At 38.7% G+C, this 16,740-nt stretch overlaps 1 pseudogene; it reads left to right on the top strand.

The window, feature by feature from the left end:
* The first annotated feature begins 252 nt into the window (after positions 1-252).
* On the top strand, positions 253-602 carry LOC149191895 (large ribosomal subunit protein P2B pseudogene; annotated as a pseudogene).
* The last annotated feature ends 16,138 nt before the right edge of the window (positions 603-16,740 follow it).

Consider the following 16,740-nt stretch of genomic DNA (forward strand, 5'->3'; position numbering starts at 1 on the left):
GTACTCTAAAAAAGGGTGATGTGGTGGTGTGTGATGAAGCATTTGGGAAGGTAATTGGTTTGGTTTTAGTGAATATTTCATATTTAGGTGCTTCCAATACCTTTTAAACCATTCTTAAAATGTTATTCATTTCTTCAACTTTAGGTTTTTCCTTGTCTTAAATGTACCTTATGAGGAGGTAAGGGCTTTGATTGATTGGGCTTGCACTTTTTCAAGTGGAGAGAAGAAAGTAGCAGAAGAAAGAAGGCGAGGATGAAGGTTATAGTGGCCTACTTGTTTACTGTACTGGGTGCAACAACACCAATCCCAATGCAGACGACATCAAATATATTCTCAGCTCAACTGGAGCCGATGTCGATGATGATAAAATGGATTTCATGTTAATTCAACTTGAAGGATAAGACATAATAGAAGTGATAACATCTAGAAGGGAGAAATTTGTTTTGGTGCCCTCAGGTGGAGGGGTGGCCATAGCAGTTGCTAGTAGCAGTGGCAGCGAAGCTCCTGCCGTAGCAACAACCGATCCAGAGGCCAAGAAGGAAGGAAAGGTCGAAGAAAAGGAGGAATATTATGAGAATATGGGTTTCAGTCTATTTGATTAAGGTGGTAGAGTGGTATCACCCAAGATGGTACCAATATTTGAATCATTCTATGGCTATGAGACCCCTACTGCACTTCTCGGAGAATATGGAGAAGATCACAATCTCATTCAGGCAGTCATATGACCAGCGCCATGAGGAAAACAAGGGCGTGGAACCTGCTGTGGTGGAAATTAAAGAAATTCCCAAGGATTACATGTTCTACGCCGATGTTCCAGGCCTGACCAAGTCTGAATTTCAATTTTATGTGGAAGAGGAGAAGGTTGAAAATGTGTTAGAAAACCTGCACAAATGAATCTAGCTAGTAAAGGTTGAACACATAGATTTGCAGAGAATAAACATTAAAAAAAATAAAAAAATAAAAATAACAAAAAGAATTATATTAACAAAAAATAGGTTATAATGTTCATGATATACTACATGAGAGTAAACTAATACGCATCACTGGGTGAAGATCCCAAGGTAATGTGCCATAGTGGTGATCAATGAGAGGACTCGACACCTATAGCAAGTTTCGGAGAGAAGTAGCCAGTTGCAGAGTGAAAGGAGGAGCAAATCAGGGACTAAATCATGCAGAAAGGATCTTGCATGTAGTCCCATGCATGCATGGATAGTCAAAGGTGCCAATCTGGTGAAGATTCCAATGTTGAAGCCTTGCATGTCAATGAATGCTCTAACTAAGTGTCCGCATGTGCCATTTTTGAAGGTCCTAGGTGCGTAGTACGTCCAACACCCCCTTGAACACCACTATGGGGAAAAATAGAAAATGGGCCCTGGAAACTAAGGCCAAAGGTCACCCAAAATATAGTGCAACTTGTACTAAAATTGATGAAAGAGGGAAAACCTCGTGGGAACCCACCCTTCAAAATACAATGTAATCAAAAGAAAAGAGGAAGAAAAGACAGTTTCTAAGAAACTGTGTCCTTCACTCCAAGACGATCGTGCAGAGAGTGAAACTTTTGCTTAATGAATGTCTTGGTGAAGATGTCTGCAGTCTATTCTGCTGAAGGACAGAACTACAAATCAATGACCCGATCATGTACTAAGTCTCTTATGTAGTGCATATGGATCTCTATGTGCTTCGTCCGCTACCGTTGTACTAGATCCCTGCAAAATTTGAGAGTGCTCTGGTTGTCACACCAGATGACAGTGGGCTGGTGGAACTGGATGCCCAACTCAGTGAGGAAGTGTTCTAACCGCAAAGCTTGAATGGTGATGTTGACTACTCTGTACTAGGCCTCAACCGAAGAGAGAGCAATTTCAACCTGCTTCTTGCTCGACCAACAAATAGGGCCAGACCCTAAACTTAGTGAATATCCGGAGGTGGACTTGCAATCAATGTTGTTGCCCACCCAATCAGAATCTTTGAAGCTAAGGAGATTCAATGCAGTACCTGCTGCATAGTGAATCCCGAAGGTGATGGTGCCCTGCACATATCGGAGGATGTGCTTGGCAGCTTTCCAGTGTAGCTCATGCGGCTCCTGCATGTATCTGGAAACTACCCCTATTGCATATGAGAGATCTGGTCTGGAGTGGGTGAGGTACAGTAAGCTCCCCACTAGCCATTAGTATAGAGTACTGTCAGCTAATGGAGTGTCACCTCCATCCTTAAGGCGGACCCCAGATAGAAAAGGAGTCAGTGCTGGCTTGCAATCAGTCATGTGAAATCTCTCGAGGAGATCCCGTGCATACTTAGCCTGAGAGAGTTTGATGCTTGTGGCATCCTGGCTGATCTCAAGACCAAGAAAGAAGTGTAATGGACCCATGTCCATCATCAAGAACCTATCATGCAAGGTCCTCTTGACTGCAGCAATGGCTAAAGCTGAGCTATCTATAATCAGGAGATCATCCACATACAAAACTAAGATAAGAAGAGACTCATGTGTCCTGAGCATGTCAACATTCGGTTCAGACTTACATCTTTCAAAGTTTTGTGATAAGAGAAAAGAATCCATCTTCACATACCAAGCTGTTAGGGCCTGCTTAAGGCCGTAGAGAGACTTCTTCAGTTTGCAGACCAAAGATGAATCCTGAATGAAACCATGTGGCTGCTCCATGTAGATCTCCTCAGATAGGTCTCTGTGAAGAAAGGCATTCTTCACATCCATCTAATGTACTTCCCACCCCTGGGCAGCTACAATGGCAAGTGCAAGGTGTATGGAATCCATCTTTGCTACTAGAGAAAAGATCTCATCATAATCAATGCCATGCACTTACTGGAAGCCTTTGGATACTAGCCTAGCTTTCTGTCTGGTGATTTGCCCATATACAGCACTCTTGGTCGTGTGGACACATTTTCATCAGACAAATTTCTTTCCTGAAGGAAGGGGGACTAGGTCCTACGTCTAGTTCTCGAGGAGGGAGTTTTACTCCTCCTCCATGGCAGACTCCCAAGAGGGATGCCCAACAACCTCAGCATACGACTACGGATCAAAAGACTGAACCAAATGATAATGTCGGGATGGCATTGGTTCAGTGGTAGTGAGGGCAAGAGGAGGCTCAATAAAATCTGAGCTAGTCCTCCGTGGATCAAAATTATCCCCCATAAGACCATTTCTAGCAGCTGGGTGGTCTTGTGCATATATCTCACTTAAGTTCCTTGTTCTCTTATTTATGACAAGGGAAGTTGATTCACTGCTGGAAGCCCGATCTGGGCTTGGATGTGGATCATCATATGCATGCACTAGATTTGTATTTGAAGACTCTGTCTCTGCATATGCATACTCTACCTCGGCATTTGCATGCTTTGTATCTGCATCTCAGTGTAATAAGTCATCAGCTCAGTCATGAGGTAGATAAAATGTATTTGCATGTGGCAATTGAGCTGCATGTGAGAGACTTTCCTCAAATTGGACACTTTTCTCAATGATGAGCTTGTTCGTAGAGGAAATCAAGAGTCGGTATCCCTTCACACCATCAGGGTATCCAACAAAGATGCACTCAATGCTCTGTGGATCAAGAGCTTTCCTCTTTTTAGAGGGGATCGTGGCCCATGCTCGGGAGCTCAAAACATGGAAGTGGGTGACCTCTGGTTTAGTTTCGATCCAAGCCTCAAAGGAGGTTTGATCCTTGACTTAGCATGCAGCATGTAGGAATCCATCTCTTTGAGAGATCGGTTCTTTCTCTCAGAAACTTCGTTCTGTTGTGGATTGTATGGAACTATGTGCTGCAACTGTATGCCGGACTTAAGGCAAAGTTTCTGAAGTGTTGTGTTAACATATTACCCCCCATTTTCTGTATGGAGGGCTTTGATCTTTCTCTCTGACTGTGTCCCAACTAGTGCTTTGAAATCTTCAAAGTGTGGAAAAACTTCAGATTTGGCCCTGAGAAGATACACCCAAGTATACCGTGAGAAATTATCAATAAATGTAAGCAAATACCTTGCTTTGTTGATGGAAGGACGAGGAAAAGGCCCCATGAGATCACTATGGATTAGATCTAGAGGAGAGGATGCTCTGTGAGTCTTGCGTCAAACTTTTCTCTGGGATGTTTTCCAAGGACACACCCTTCACAAACTCCTTTGGAGAAACTGATATTTGGCAAGCCTTCCACCATCTCATGCTTGCTTAGCTACTACATATACTTGTAATTTAAGTGACCAAGCCTCTCATGCCAAAGAATACTACTATCATCAGCATGTGTAAGCAATAAGGAGGATTCAGATTCAATAAATTCAGAAAATGTATATAGTCTAGCTCCATTGTTTACCTCACCGGTTGCAATTTTGGAGCTGCTATGTAGGTCATATATGTTCACTGCATCTGGAGTGAATTCCAATCTCTTTTCAGTGCCGGAATAAATGATCTGATAAACTAAAAGTAGGTTTACCAAAAGTTTTGTAACATGAAGCACATCTTCAAAGCTTCCGTGTAAAAGTTCCACTCTACCTTTTCCGGTGACCTCAATAGGTGAGTCATATCCCATGAGGATTGGAGGTCCTTTGCATGCATCCAAATAGGAATAGACTTCCTTTGTAGCAGCCATATCATGTGATGCACCAGAATCTATAATCCATGTATTAGGGGAAGAGTTAATTGCAACTAAATCATGAAAATTGTTACCTTTCCCGTGTGGCGGATCCTAATTTTTCTTCTTGGCGCCCTGAGGGATGTGGTCCCCAAGGTTGTGCTTATGAAGGATTTATGCCATTTGGTCAATTTATTTCTTCATGCAAGAGGATTCCGGATGGAATCCTCAGTGACAATAGGTGCATTTGTCTCCTTTCTTCCCTTTCTCATTTCTGGAGCCGGAGGAATCATTGAAGGGCTTGGTGTACCCTTCCTTCTTTGGATGGGAATGCGATTTTCCCTTGTATTTTTGCTGCTGATTTTTCTGATTTGAATCAAATCTATGATTTTTATTGTGGCTTTAATCATGTACAGCAAGTGCATGCGCTTTTTGAGGTTTGATTTTCCCCATGCCAGTGAGTTTATCTTGCTCAAAAGTGAGGGACTCCATGTACTCTTTGAGAGAAGGCATAGTGTAGGATTTACCTATTGCGAGCCTTACTGAATGAAATTTAGACACAAAGACGAAGTATTCTGATCTGAGCTTTGACATGATAGAGAGAACTTGGCGACTCTCCTCCTTGGATTTTCCAATTCCACAACGCTTGAGTTGCAGCAATAGATCATTATATTTGGTGAAGAATTCTTGAATTCTATCATAGTTCTGTGGATCTAGTGAGAGAATCTCCACTTTGATCAGATGTCCTTTCATCTCATCCTTTTTCCCGTAGATTTCTTTAACCTTTTTCCAAATCTCATTGGGAGTACTGCAGACGGATAGATGAAACTGCAACTCTGGGGAGATGCACATGCATATGGATCCGTGGGCCTCATCCATGCAGTTGAGGTACTTGGATTTCTCTATGGCTGAAGTGAGTTCCACTTCTACAACCATGGTAATCCTGTACAACCCTTTCTGATGAAGGTATCGAGCCATTTGGTCCTTCCATTCGTGATAGTTGTACGGTGTTAGGATTGATGCTTTGGGAAACTCCATTTTTCTGTCGATCTTCGATCTCCAAGCTGTAATACCTGCAAAATAAAGTACTGGTGTTCCTTTTATCTAGAAACCTGTGGGATCTGATACCATGTAAATTTGTTAGAAAACCTGCACAGATGAATCTAGCTAGTAAAGGTTGAACACACAGCTTTGCAGAGCAAAAACACAAAAAAATAAATCGAAAGAACAAAAAATAATTGTATTAACAGAAAATAGGTTACAATGCTCATGATATACTACATGAGATTCAACTAATACGCATCATTAGGTAAAGATCCCAAGGTAATGCACCATATTGGTGATCAATGAGAGGACTCGACACTTATAGCAAGTTTCGAAGAGAACTAGTCAGTTGCGGAGTGAAAGGAGGAGAAAATCAGGGAATAAATCATGCAGAAAGGATCTTGCATGTAGTACCATGCATGCATGGACAGTCAAAGGTGCCAATCTAGTGAAGATTCCAATGTTGAAGCCTTACATGTCAGTGAATGCTCTAACTAAGTGTGCGCATGTGCCAATAATGAAGGTCCTAGGTATGTAGTACCTCCAACAAAGGTGTTGGTGATAAAATGCCAGGGACGCAAGCGAAAGTGTGATTCAGTCGAGGATGAGGATGGTTGCAAGTATCAGCGAATGAAAAGAAAGAGAAGCCCTAAGTTAGCTAATAAATTCACATTTTCAGGGGATGCCAATGTCGAGGGCATTTCTGCATGGGGTTTTGACTCTTACTGTGTCTAGGATTCTGCTTGCCATGAAGTCTGAGACAATTCAAATTTATGTAACTAATGATAGAAGAAGGTGTTTCGAGATCAACTGTAATCAGATGTTGTTCCATTTTTGTTCAATGGAAGGGGTTTTCTGTGTTGGATATGGTTTTATCAGTCGGAAGTATGGTTTTATAGGCCACGCCTATGCAGTTTTCAAAGAATATATATTTGAACAAATACACAAATTAGAAGCCCGAACACCTTTGAATAAACCTAAACAAGTTATGCGTTAGGGCTCGTTCATTATGACAAGGGCTGAGAAACATTAATAAGCAACAAATATAGAAGCAATGGGAAAGGCAACAAAGTAATCGAGGAGAGAAAACAGCCTTGGGAAGGATATCACTTACATTATTCTTGGGTAAGCAACGTAGATCTATGGGATCACCTCATTTCGTCACTATAAAGTGTGCCTTTCCTTTTCACTACTTATGTCCAATTGGACTTTTCTTCTTCCCTAATTGGGTTGGCTGAGAGAAAGAAAATCTAATCATTAGTGGAGTTGGTTAGCAATTTAGTACTTTGGCCTACCGCACAGAATCATGAAATCAGGCCATCACAAAACAAAAAAAATCAAAATCAGATCAACTTTTTGTGTATATGTTCATGCATGTCTATTGTGTAGTGCTACTCGAACATGTTAGTATTACTCTTCACTAGAAAAACTCACTACTCTAATTGCATGTACAATGGTGAAAAATGAAGCATCTCTTCGAGCACCAACAACTCATCCATTGCAGATTGAGTAGCCTTATCTTGATGAACTTACCTTGATGTCGTAGTCCTAAAAAAACAGAGGTAAGAGTGGATAATAGTAAAGAAATGAAAGCCCAAAAAATTACCTTGATGGCATTGTCATAAAAAACAGAGGTAAGAGTTGATAATAGTAAAGAAAGGTGAAAGCCCAATAAAGGTGAAATAAAGGCGAAAGAACTTTAGGGTCCCTATATCCGTGCCAGGCAAAGGACCAAATGTCTCAAATATGTACCAAATAACTATGGTTCGATGTCTATCGATATAAGACTATATGTCTCAAAGATGTCCCAAATAACCATGGTTCAATATCCAAATTAATTAAAAAAAAACATTTATCGTTAGGAAATAAATGTTAAAGTAATGTCAACTTAGTTATAGTTTAGTGAAAAAAATTGTTGATCCAGTGTAACTTATATCTTAGTTTAAAGGTTTCTATGCCTTGGGAAAAGGCCAAATAAGGCCTCAAACCTAAAGCTTGGTTAAAACCACAAAAAACTTGCTAGTGAGTTATTAAATCCATGAATCTTTGGTTAAATAAAAAAAACTGATTTGGTTTCCGTGTACAGTTAATAGAAAATAAAAAATCAATTATTATAGTCCCTATAGGATCAAAAAAAGATTACTATAGTCCCTATAGTTCCTACAACCTGAAGAACAGGGAATAATAGAAAAAATTTGATAATACACACCTCTTCGTTGATAAAATAATATTACATATATACATGAAGTGTTGTCTCAAGATAGGTAAACTAACTTGGACACACAATCACTTGGTTGAGAGGATATCTCAACCACATGCCAATCTAGGAAACATCTAGATCTTAAACAACTCCTAAGGAATAGGAACATACTCCTTTACATAGAAAGAGTCACAACTGAGACATGTAGGAATTAAATTTCCAAGTCACCCCCTTAATGAATACTTGTCTCAATCTTAATATAAAAAGTCTAGTTGTGGTCAAACATGACAAAAGAATATGTCAACATCCATATAAAGGAACAATTATATACCGGAATGCATGGGTGTCAACCGCTGCAACCACCAGTCTACTAGGGTGCCCTTCGCATACATGGCTCTGTCAACCAATATAACTGCATACATGTACCTGTACCTAGAAAGCCCCCTCCATCATCATCATCATCATGGGTTTTCTCGGATTACCCATAACCATGCTCTGGGTTTTATCGGCTTACCCTCAACCATGCCCAGGGTTTTCTCGGCTCACGCTAAACCATGTTGAGGGTTTTGTTAGCTGAACATAAACCATGCCTACAGGAATCCTTGTCCACCTTACTCTCACATGTGGTTTCTGTCTTACCACAAACCTGCACTGCAAAGTGGTTTCCGCCTTACTAAAAACCTGCAATCACAAAATGGTTTTAAGATTACCACAAACTTTATGGGGGTACACATTCCTCATCAGGCTTACATTACACACTCCAACTCTTGGAGTTACCAGGTACATACTTTACAAAGAGAACTACAAAACATTACATAGACTTGTTTACTAATACATGTATGTGACACATACTACATGATCATGAGTCTATTCTACAAACCCACACAACTTTCAACTAGTTTTCCATCATCCCAAATTTTCATTGTAGTTATTTCACAAAATCAATAATTTTTTCACTTCATCCTTGACCATTGAGTGCCTTTGTTCTCTTCTTTCTTTTTCTGGTCTAATTGTCTTGGATTCACCTGCACAATTTGTTAGAGTATCCAATTCTAACAAAACCACTCCATTGAGTTAGCTAGGCTCAATGCTTCTAATTCCAAAACATTTATAAAAACCACTATTGGTTCTTCTTTGAAGGACGAGACATAATAGATGTGATAAAATCTGGAAGGGAGAAATTTGTCTTGGTGCCCTCAGGTGGAGGGGTGGCCATAGTAGTTACTAGTGACAACGGTGGCGAAGCTCCTGCCATAGCAACAACCGATCCAGAGGCCAAGAAGGAAGGAAAGGTCGAAGAAAAGGAGGAATCTTATGAGAATATGGGTTTCAGTCTGTATGATTAAGGTGGTAGAGTGGTATCACCCAAGATGGTACCAATATTTTGTTGTAGGATAAGTATTAGGCTAGTTTAATTTATTTCCTTTGGTTTGTAATTCATTTTTTTTTGTCATTGTGCCGTTGTAACTTAGATATTTCCATGACGTATATCAAAAATGAAAAGGAAGACAATTCTTATTGAATGATATTCAATTAACACATATTTTTTAGTACATGAAATCCGTTCTTCAATGAAGAGAAGGTATGGGCTTTTCTTGATGACGACGAAGCTCATCTTGAGGAATCTGGGACCTCCATAGATGTGCAAGTTTGTAAAGATTTATAGTCTTTAATTTTTTGTGTTCCCTTCCTCACTACCTACAAAATCTAAAGACTCAATTTTGTTGCTTTATGCTTAAAAAGGTTTGAAGCCTGAAATTAGTATAATAGGATATTGTATAATTTCCTAATTTTAGCCTATTTTTCAATTTGTCAAGGAGATATCTATTGGTTCTATTGTTGTCACAGGACTTGAGCTATGGGAGTAAAAGGGAAATGTGCATCTTACAAAAAAGGGTCCTTACTCCACAAGAAAATTGGATGTTTTCCCAGAATAACACGAAATTTTATTTTAGAGATGCCAGAACAATTTGTATCATGCACAAGAATATTCTTGCTCTACGGGAAAGGAATAAATATGTCCAGAATGTCATGATATCGATTTACATAAATGAAAATGCAAGAATGATTCATATCATGCACAAAATATTATTAACATATGATGATTTGGCATATCGTGATTGGTTAATAAATTTTTATAGGACATCATCCAAATCTCTACAGTGTCAGTAATAAGAACACCTCACAATGAAACACCTATCGGTGTAATCATCAGCAAATGGGTATCTCTAATGCAAATAAAAACTTCAACGCTTTTTCATATTTCCTCATGGCGCGAACATGTGCGATGAATGCATATACCAACTGATTAGTTTTTGTTTCGTGTTATATATTTTAATTACTTAATTTTTATATTTATATAAATTTATATCTATATCTTTGTATTATTTATATTTGAATAAAGCAATAACATTATAATTAGGCTAAAAATAATTGAAATAAAAAATAAAATAAAATTTGTGTGACATATGGGCATAGATGCAACCCACGTGCTCTCGTTGCATGGAATCCATTTCTTCGGGACCATTTTAGAAAGGAATCTTAGCCTCTCTCCAGTAGAGTGGTTCCATTGATATACGGTGCATTCTTGTTGCTTTGTGTTTCTTCTGCTTGTCATTTGCCCTAATTTCATAGATAGGTTTATCGTGCATTCTCGCTGCTTTCTGCTACTTCTGCTTTCCATCTCCCTCGATTTCATAGATAGCCCGAGTCCATTTTATTATTTTCAGTGGTATTTCAGATTGAGAATTGAGTAATGAAGAGTTACTTGAATCATGTTATGGCCATGAGACCACTACTGCACTTCCTGGAGAAGATGGAGAAGATCACAATCTCGTTCGGGCAGTCATATGACCAACGCCATGAGGAGAACAAGGGCATAGAACCTACGGTGGTGGAAATTAAAGAAATTCCCAAGGATTAAATGTTCTATGCCAATGTTCCAGGCCTGACCAACTCTGAATTTCAAGTTTATGTGGAAGAGGAGAAGGCGTTGGTGATAAAATTCCAGGGACACAAGCGAAAGCATGATGTAGTCAAGGATGAGGATGGTTGCAAGTATCGGCAAATGAAAAGAAAGAGAATACCTAAGTTAGCTAATAATTTCACATTGTTAGGGGAGGCTAATGTCGAGGGCATTTCTGCATGGGGTTTTGACTATTACTGTGACCAGGATTCTGCCTGCCATGAAGTCTGAGACAATTCAAATTTATGTAATTAATGATAGAAGAAGGTGTTTCGAGATCAACTGTAACCAGATGTTGTTCCATTTTTGTTTAATGGAAGGGGTTTTCTGTGTTGGATATGGTTTTATCAGTCAGAAGTATGGTTTTAGAAGCCACGCCTATGCGGTTTTCAAAGAAGATAGATTTGAACAAATACACAAATTATAAGCCCGATCACCTTTGAATAAACCTAAACAACCTATGGGCTAGGGCTCGTTCATTATGAAAAGGGCTGAGAAACAACAATAAGCAGCAAAGATAGAAGAAATGGGAAAGGCAACAAAGTAATCGAAGAGTATAGAGCGCCTTGGGAAGGGTATCACTTACATTATTCTTAGGTAAGCAAAGTAGATCTATGGGATCACCTCATTTTGTCACTATAAAGTGTGCCTTTCCTTTTCACTACTTATTCCCAATTGGACTTGTCTTCTTCCCTAATTGGGTTGGCTTAGAGAAAGAAAATCTAATCATTAGTGGAGTTGGCTATTGATTTAGTACTTTGGCCTGCCACACAAAATCATGAAATCAGGCCATCACAAAACAAAACAAAAAAATCAAAATCCGATCAACTTTTTGTGTATATGTTCATGCATGTCTATTGTGTAGTGCTACTCGAACATGTTAGTATTACCCTTCACTAGAAAAACTTACTACTCTAATTGCATGTACAACAGTGAAACATGAAGCATCTCTTCGAGCACCAACAACTGATCCATTGAAGATTGAGTAGCCTTATCTTGATGAAATTACCTTGATGTCGTAGTCCTAAAAAAATAGAGGTAAGAGCCGATAATAGTAAAGAAAGGTGAAAGCCAAAAAACTTACCTTGATGTCGTTGCCATAAAAAAACATAGGTAAGAGCTCATAATAGTAAAGAAAGGTGAAAGCCAAAATAATGGTGAAATAAAGGTGATAGCACATTAGGGTCCTTATATCCATGCCATGCAAAGGACCAGATGTCTCAAATATGCACCAAATAACTATGGTTCGATGTCTATCGATATAAGATCAGATGTCTCAAAGGTATCCCAAATAACCATGGTTCAATATCCAAGTTAATTAAAAAAAACATTTATCGTTAGGAAATAAATGTTAAAGTAATGTCAACTTAGTTATAGTTTAGTGAAAAACAATTGTTGATCCAATGTAACTTATATCTTATTTTAAAGGTGTCTATGCCTTGGGAAAAAGCCAAATAAGACCTCAAACCTAAAGCTTGGTTAAAATCACAAAAAACTTGCAAGTGAGTTATTAAATCCATGAATCTTTGGTTAAAGAAACGAAATTGATTTTGGTTTCTGTGCACAGTTAATACAAAAAATCAATTATTATAGTCCCTATAGGATCAAAAAAAGATTACTATAGTCCCTATAGTTCCTACTGCCTAAAGAACAGGGACTAATAAACTAAATTTGATAATACACACCTCTTCATTGATAAAATAACATTACATATATACATGAAGTGTTGTCTCAAGATAGGTAAACTAACTTGGACACACAATCACTTGGTTGAGAGAATATCTCAACCACACACCAATCTAGGAAACATCTAGATCTTAACAACTCCTAAGGAATAGGAACAAACTCCTTTACATAAAAAGAGTCACAACTGAGACAAGTAGGAATTAAATTTCCAAGTCACCCCCTTAATGACTACTTGTCTCAATCTCAATATGCAAAGTCTAGTTGTGGTCAAACATGACAAAAGAATATGTCAACATCCATATAAAGGAACAACCATCTACCAGAATGCATGGGTGCCAACCGCTACAACCACCAGTCTACTAGGATGTCCTTCGCATACATGGCTCTTTCAACCATTATAACTGCATACATGTACCTGTACCTACAAATCCCCCTCCATCATCATCATCATCATGGGTTTTCTCGGATTACCCATAACCATGCTCTGGGTTTTATCGGCTTACCCTCAACCATGCCCATGGTTTTCTCTGCTCATCCTAAACCATGGCCAGGGTTTTGTTGGTTGGACCTAAACCATGCCTACAGGAATCCTTTTCCACCTCACTCTCACACGTGGTTTCTATCTTACCACAAACCTACACTGCAAAGTGGTTTCCGCCTTACCAAAAACCTGCAATCACAAAATGGTTTTAACATTACCACAAACTTTATGGGGGTACACATTCCTCATCAGTCTTACATTACACACTCCAACTCTTGGAGTTAATAGGTACATACTTTACAAAGACCACTACAAAACATTACATAGACTTGCTTACTAATACATGTATGTGACACATACTACATGATCATGAGTCTATTCTACAAACCCACACAACTTTCAACTAGTTGTCCATCATCCCAAATTTTCACTGTAGTTATTGCACAAAATCAATATTTGTTGCACTTCATCCTTGACCACCGAGTGCCTTTGGTCTCTTCTTTCTTTTTCTAGTTTAATTGTCTTGGATTCACCTGTGCGATTTGTTAGAGTAGCTAATTCTAACAAAACCACTCCATTGAGTTAGCTAGGCTCAATGCTTCTAATTCCAAAACATTTATAAACACCACTATTGGTTCTTCTTTGGAGTTTCTAAACATGCAATCATAACCATTTTAATAAATTGCATTTCTACGTTGAGTTGATCAAGCTCAATGTATTTATCTTACCAAACTCCAAGTAAATTCAGAAAGTTGAGGTTGCCACATCCCTCAGGCCATAGATTTCTGATAAAGTCTTCAATCTGGTTCACCTCATTTTCCAACCAGAATGATTCCTGCCTGGCCAAAGTACTGGTATCGCATCCACCATCCTCAAATCCAAAAAACAATTCCAGAGACCAATTCCTTTTTCTCCAAAGCCAACTCGAACAATCCACCTCATTCCTTCTCGGCCCTTTCCATCACATCGCAAAAAGAGCTAATATTTGATGCAGGTGATTCTGCCTTATGTCCCTTATGATCCCATAGTTGTTGAAGTTCCCTCATTGACCTTTAGTTCCAAAATCCTCAAAGGAAATCAATTGCAAATTCGTTGTATATTGCCTTGACTAAAAGGGTTTGAAAACAAGATTGGGAAACCGAAGGACAAAGAGATTTTCAACGAGTTCCATTCCTTAATCAGTGCTTCACAACATGCAGAGCACTATGCCTTCACAATCGGCCCCTTCAAACAACAAATTGGTCTGAATCAACCTCTCCAGACACAAATTAACCTCTTACTATGCATCATAAACTCTAGTTTTTATCTGGTACACAGATCTTAATACTACACCTCATATTTCAATGCAGTTCTACAAACAATACAGGTGAGGGCTACACGGCACACACTCTAGCTGCACAAGACTTATAAGGTTGGGTGTTCTATGTGTTAGGCCCCTATACTACTAGTGTAACCCCTTATTGTTATTAGTACAACCCACTTATTATATTGATGTACCCATTTAGTGCCCATATTGTTAGTATTGTGCCCTTATATTATTATTGTTATGTCGGCTCTGATATGTTATGACCCCTTAGACTCCTATATATAGAAAGGAGGTCTTTTCATTTGTATCATCCAAGAATTGTTAATTTATGTAATGTAAAGGAGGTTTCCCCCTCGAAGAGGCTAAATTCTAAGGCATTGATCTATCTTTTCTATCTTTTCTTGAGCTGGTTTCATACCATTTGGTATCAGAGCTTTGGATTCTAGGGTTTTGCTGCTCCAAACAGGTCATCGTGGCATTTTCGCCATAACTTTTTTTTCTGTGATGTTTCAGAAGTTGCAAAAAAAACCCATTTGAGAAGAAATCACGTTGAACCTCGGATATGAATTTCATAGTTTTTCGCACTATATTTGCAGAGATATGATCTGAGGAAGTTAGTCTTTTTGCAGACTCCTGAATTACATTCCAAATAGGTGACCTGGGAAAAATCGTCATAACTTTCTCTATAGGGATCGGATTGAAATTTCATAAGAAGGTATAGAAAGAGGACGAACTGTAGTTTCTTGTATGAATTTTTCAGATCAAAATGTCAAAACAGTGACACGTGGCACTTCATACAAGTTCTCTCTTCTGGAAATGTCTATAATCTAGTCATCTTGGGAGATTGTGCAGAACTCTTTCTCAGAGAATCCAATTTGGATCAGACTAGTGGCATTAAAAAGAGGACACAGAGGGCTACTACAAGTTTCAATTTTAGAACTTAAAGATCTGAAAGTACAGAGTTACAGTCATTTCAAGATTGAGCTCCTAAAATCAAGAAAAAGCAAGATGAGGAAGTTTGATGGCAAGGATCCCGTAAATTGGATACTTCAGATGGACCAATATTTTGATCTACATGGTGTACCACTGCTACAAAAGGTATGTATTGCATCTTCATATTTAGAACCGGACCAATTTTTATGGTATTAAGGGCTTTGTTCTCGTAAACAACTTGTTACGTGGTCAATTTTCACGGAGGAAATGATAGCACATTATGAGGATACAAAGAGCAACACCTTCTTTAGAGCAACACCATAACAATTGGAAAGAGTTAAAGGGCTTTGTGACATAGTGGAAAGTAAAATTATGGAAACCAGGAAGCATACCCCTCACAACTATAAAGATGGAAGTGTTGTTTCTCCTAGCCTTCCACAACCCACAAGGGTTACACCACAACAATTGGAAGAAAAAACAGAAAAAGGGATTTGTTACAATTGTGATAGCAAATGCACTAAAGGTCATAAGTGTGCTGAGAAGAAATTATTTTACATAGAATATGAAGAGGAGGATGAAAAGGATCAAGAATCATCAAAAGAGGAAGATATACGCCAGGACCCCACCCCAGAGAAAGAAGAAGTATGGCCACTTATTCAAAAGTTGCAAAAGATCCCAACTCAAACAATACTGCCAGAAATTGAAGAGGAAGGAAAAATCATATTGGAACCTGGAGCAGTCACAGAAACAAGAACCCGACAGCTACGAAATCGATCAATTTCAGAGTATCTCATCAAGTGGAAGAACTTATCCGCTGAAGATTCCACATGGGAGGACAAAAATTTTATACAGAAGCATCGAGAACAACTCAAGCGTTGAGGACAACACTTTTTGAAGGAGAGGGGCATGTTAGGCCCCTATACTACTAGTGTAACCCCTTATTGTTATTAGTACAACCCACTTATTATATTGATGTACCCATGTAATGCCCATATTGTTAGTATTATGCCCCCTAGAAGCCCACTATTGTTATTATTGTGCCCTTATATTATTATTGTTATGTCAGCTCTGATTATGTTATGACCCCTTAGACTCCTATATATAGAAAGGAGGTCTTTTCATTTGTATCATACAAGAATTGTTCATTTATGTAATGTAAAGGAGGTTTCCCCTTCAAAGAGGCTAAATTCTAAGGCGTTGATCTATCTTTTCTATCTTTTCTTGAGCTGGTTTCATAACACTATGACTCACATATTTAATTCTCCTTCCGAGCCACAAGCCAATTTGACTCGATACTTGTTTATGCTTGCAAGTTTTTCAAGGAAAAAAAATAGGAACATATTGCCTCAACTGATGGTGATGAGACAACCTTTCATCTCGTCAGTTTCGTTAGAGATGCACAAGATGGGCTTGATGAAGTAGAGATGTGATTGAAGGCTTATCATATCCTTCCATATAGGGTGTTCTCCACACCAAGATCTATGGGTCAACTAGTCCCCACACAGGTTGACATGACAACTACAATGAAGAGGACCTGACTCTTTCAACACTATTTGGAAA

This window comes from Pinus tabuliformis, chromosome 2_2, assembly GCF_031772625.1.
Source record: "Pinus tabuliformis cultivar Carrire ecotype Pingquan chromosome 2_2, CPIR1, whole genome shotgun sequence".
Taxonomy (NCBI): Eukaryota; Viridiplantae; Streptophyta; class Pinopsida; order Pinales; family Pinaceae; genus Pinus; species Pinus tabuliformis.